This window comes from Arachis duranensis, chromosome 2 (genome assembly GCF_000817695.3).
Source record: "Arachis duranensis cultivar V14167 chromosome 2, aradu.V14167.gnm2.J7QH, whole genome shotgun sequence".
NCBI classification, from domain to species: Eukaryota; Viridiplantae; Streptophyta; class Magnoliopsida; order Fabales; family Fabaceae; genus Arachis; species Arachis duranensis.
In genome coordinates, this window is record NC_029773.3 from 43,159,624 (window position 1) to 43,164,974 (window position 5,351).

Sequence of the window (5,351 nt, forward strand, 5' to 3'; positions counted from 1 at the left end):
GAGTCGTTACAGTTTTCATAAAAGTCTTTTTGCAAATCACAAAATACTTGGTCGTAGGAAAAGTATGGTCCCACTTGACTTAGTGACACGTGGCAAATCTCTAATTTCTCGCCATTTACATGATGCCAGCTCCTCCCTGACACCTGCGACGTGTCGTTGTCACAGCTTCTTGCTGATTCCAAGATGCCACGCGTTTATCATCTGCTACGACCATTCCATTGCATATTACCAAAAAACCGAACCGATATAAAGAATAATTTACATCGTATAAACGTTTCCTAATATTTGTTAGCCCAAAGAAAAAAGTTAATTTTGACTTCTCATACAACATTCCTTTTATATAGGTGACGTAATGAAGTATGAGAGCATGAGTTTTTACCAGAAGGAAATCTCACTGTTTTTATTTTCTTTAAAAAATATAAAAAATAAAAATTTTAAGTGCTTTTCAATTCCTTAATGGAAATTGACTGGTAGGTAGGCTCCAAAGTCCAAACATTGGCAAAATAAAAGTCCACAAAAATTGAGACATGATGAGAATTTTGCTTTTGAAACCAAACCTTTGTGGCTTTTACACTTTCACACACTATATCTATATTCTCCTCATTTTTTTTTATTTGTTTTTCTATGTGTATAAATGAGTCTACTCTAAGTCTCCCACTCAACACAAAACAATAATAAATAATCTTATGATTATTAGTCATTACAATTAGTAAAACATAGAAATTATAGAACTCCATCATCATCATCATGATGTCCAACAAATTGGTCACCTTCTTCATCACCTTGGTTCTTCTTCTTAGCTTCATCAGCTTAATCCATGCATCTCGTCCTAACTTTGCGTCACTCAATGGATTCTCTTCATTAAATAAGGTAATTAATTAATTAATTAATTAATTAATTCAGATGCCTTCTCAATTCTCTTATTAATTATTGAAACTATGAAATAAATATATAAATTATTCTAATTCTTAAATTATTATATATATATATATATATAGTATTTATTGAGTCTGAAGGCAGGCATATTCTAATTCTTTTATAAAAAATTAAAACTATGAAAATTGTTATTATTATTGATCTTTATTTATTTTCTTATTATTACTTTGGGTTCATCATAACACTGGCTACTTTATAATTGATTATTGGGGGTGTGAGAATAATTTAAATTTCCTTTTGAATGGAAGGATATTATTGTTGGTACTAAAGAAGCAAAAATGGAAGGTTTGGAAGAATATGAGAAGAGTTGTGATGAAGGAACTACTTCTGATAATGAAGAATGCTTGATGAGAAGGACCCTAGTTGCTCATACAGATTATATCTACACTCAGAAGCATCATCCAAAACCTTAATTAAAATAAACTAGAATCATCATATATATCAATCAAACAAGAATAAATGGGAACAAAAAGAATCCATATATAAATATATAGTTATTTGTGTGTGTCATTCAGGTGCATATCTATACATATTCGTCTCTTGTTCATAGATAAATATATTTTGTTTTGATTTTCATTTTCCACATGTAATGTATGTATGTATGTATGTATTATTATTATTATTATTATTATTATTATTATTATTATTGTAAGAATATGCAAATAATATATATAGAAGAACAGATGATTGTGTTTTTACTATAAGAAACATACTAAAGTGAACAAAAAATCAAAATTTTTAAAAATAAAAATATCTATAACTCAGTTAAAAAATAATTCAAAATTCAAAACCAATAAAACTCATACTTAGTATGTTTCATATTGGATTATATTTTTGTTTAGCAATTTACTATAATATATTGGCTGAATTTTGATTGTTATAGTATTGATTCTTTAACTTTATTTTTTTAATGGTTAAATAATAAATATAAGGAGTTAGAGAGTTAAACTTTCCTTTTACATATCAAAAGGCCTTTAAATAACCGTCGTAAAACTGTTAAAAAATTGTCGCTATTTTTCGCTTCTCTTAACGAAAATATCTTTAAATTAAAACTAAACAAACACTTAAACGTAAATAAACCGTTAAATTAACCAGTCGAAAGAGCATAATAATTCTACTAAATCATAAGCTTCAAGAGTCAAGACCCTTCTTCTCAAGCAAGCAACAAATAAAGGCACCAATCAATCATTCAGCACTAATAACCACAACAAATCTGAAGTAACATTCCACAAGATTAAACACTTTAATTAATCATATACTATATTATGAAATTACATATAAACTGCTAATAAATATATATAATTAAATGATTATATATCATACAAATATTAGAACAATCACTAATAATTTAGAACGAGAGCTAGACAATATATTACAATACATAATTAGTAGATCATTTCTGATCGTAAAAAATTTAAGCATTAATAATTTTAGTCATAAAATATATAAACTAACTCGATATTCATTAAATTCCAGTACAAGTATTCAAGCTAAGAAACTATAATTCAAATAAATGACATAATTTTTCTATACTCACCTAAATTTAAATGTCCTTATTTTTGATAAAAAAAAAATCAGTATAAATATTCAAAATGTTGTCAATACCAGCTATATAACGAATTAGACATTTGAATTAGTTTATATATCTTTATCTTTAAAATTGTTGATACTTACATTTTTTATATAAAAAATACTTTATTAAAAAAAAAACATAATAATAACATCTCTTCATTCAATGTCGAATGTCCTTCTCATAAATATAAAACTCATGACTCATCAGATTTTATTAACAAAAGAGGTGAAAACAATCACTTCTTTTCAATCTACAGTAGTTTAGCAATTAATATAAAAAAATGTTAATTAAGCACTACTGCACTAGTACTATACTAATACTAATCAAGTGCTAATAAGACCAAAGTTGGTGAGTGACCACAAGAGAGAGAATTAGACACTAAAATCCATGGTTTTCGAGTCAAACAAAGTCAACAGTTATGAGACAACAATTAGTGGTTCTCGTGATTAACATTATAGTAGCATTAAGTTTACTATTATAGATTACTGAATTTTCAAAATGTAACATCATAATTTGTTTTATATCTTAAAAAATCAAACCCTCAAATGTAACTATCATTTGTCCAACACCTAACTCTGATGATGCACAAAAGTAAAGGGAAGTGTCAAACACGGCTCTATTATTTTGTCAACACTTTCATATAATGTTTTGTCCCTTGGGAAAAATCAAACTCATTTTAAAAATGTGAGGAATCTAAGTACTATCGTTTTTCTTTTCCTTTAATTATTCAACAAAGATTTGGATGGTGGTTTCTTTTTAATTTTTTTTACTTTTAGTTCTTATATCTAAATATTACCTAAATCAATACTTCTTACTAATTTTGGTAAAATAGAACATTTTTAATAATTAACTTATTCTAATCGTCTTTTAGAATAATTTTTCTTATATATTTTATTTTTTTAAATAATTATTGCTGCTTAACTTCAACTTGTGAATAGTAGCTGATTATTTTTGTCTATTCCAATGTTGAAAGACTTGTTCCAAGTTGTGCCGAATCTGATCAATAACAACTCGAAGTATAAGTAGGTGTTTTCATTTAAAGATTTGTCGTTGACCAATAAATTATTAGATATACAAGATGGAATTTAAATTTTTAATACTTCTTTAAGCAGACTAATGAATTAACTACTAATAAATTAACCAAATTTAGTTTCTAATTAGTTAATTAGTTAATTATCAAACCAACAGTTTCTTCCTTCTTCTTCTTCTTTTTTTTTGGATTTTTTCTTGCATAACCATGAAGTGTGAATAAAGCCAAGCCTTATCCTACTAACTTCTTATAATTGCCAAATGAACAAAAAACAACCTTCTCACTAGAAAATGGGGCTACGTAGTCTAAACTATTTTGGGTTGCATATGTTTATTTTAATAGGGACTCGGCCCAAATCATAAACATAGAGAAAAACTTGTCTCAAACTAACAATAGCTGTACCCAAAAAAAAAATTAAGCCCCATCAAAATACCAAAAAAAAAATAATCGATGCGGACTATACTAATTTTTTTGTCTATCTTAAAAAAAAAATCAAAACTTTCTAAGGACAAAGAAATTGACAAATTCTTTTCCAGTATTACTATTATTATTTTGCATGAATCATTGATTTGATTCATTTATAATTGCATATGAACATACTTTTTGTGTTTCGGCCCAGCTCAATAAGGGTTATGGGTTCGTTTACAGACCACCAACTCGTCGGGTACTCGACCCGCATTTAGAGGTGACCTACATGCCACCTCATATCCTGTTGAGAAGATCTGAACAACTAGCGAAAACTTTCAAGTGGACGAACCTAAAATAAAGAACTCATCCGAACACATAATATAAATAAGGAGGGATCTATTTTTCTTAAAAAATACGTCACATTTTATCCTAACTAGCTGTTGTATTGTATGAACATTGACTTTAGTATCGGAGTATCTTTGTAGGTGGTCTCATCCGCTGACCTACCGACGACTCAAACAACTCTTCTCCTTGTAGAGTTCCCATTTGTAAGTCCAAATTCCTCTTCATAACTAGTTGTTCCAGACCTGACTTCATTCGAACCGCTATTCACCTGAACAACCAAACATTATAGAGTCTATTATTTTTACCAAGTATTTAAAATTAACTCAGAACTTATAAATGATAATAGCATCCATATGATGTGTGTGCCTGCGTGGTGTCACTATTACAATTTAAATGATCAAATTAAGTTATAAAATTATATATATATATAAAATTAGAAATCAAGTTAGTAAGAAAAAATATGAGAGGTCTAGACATTTATAATGTGTGATAATTAATTACTAACCACCATGTGATTAATGCTTTTCCTTTGCATGGAGTTATGATATTATATTTGATGTTAAATATGATGTGCATTAGTAACTAACTCGCCATCTATTATTCTATGAGTGGGTAGGAAAAACTCAATAGTATTTGAGTGGAGTTAACGATATATGACAAATTCTTAGTCCTCCCAAAAATAAAAAAATCATATAATTCGCCTTATTTCAAAATTCAAAAATTAAAGTACCGAGTGCCTCATCTCTTTATGTTTGGTAAATAGAAAAAAATATATACTTGTTGTTTTTAGTTTTACAAAGGTAGGGTTTTAGAATACTTATAAAAATAACTTTCAAAACCAATTTATGTTTTTTAAAGTAAAAAATTTTAATATAACCTTATATTAATGAATATTTAATTGATTATTTTTTTATTACATTACTACAAATTTAATATAAAAAAATTAATGTCTATTTAAACATTATAATTCTATTTTCAATGGATTAATTAAATTGTGAATTTCATTTGTTTATTATTCAGTCACTTTCTCTATCCTTAAAATATTTAAATAAGATCTAG

At 27.2% G+C, this 5,351-nt stretch overlaps 1 long non-coding RNA gene across 1 annotated transcript; it reads left to right on the top strand.

Moving 5' to 3' along the window:
* The first annotated feature begins 559 nt into the window (after positions 1-559).
* Positions 560-1,567, top strand: LOC107474266 (uncharacterized). The gene is made up of 2 exons (XR_001589213.3): positions 560-870; positions 1,185-1,567. It is a non-coding gene; the product is annotated as an uncharacterized LOC107474266 (long non-coding RNA).
* The last annotated feature ends 3,784 nt before the right edge of the window (positions 1,568-5,351 follow it).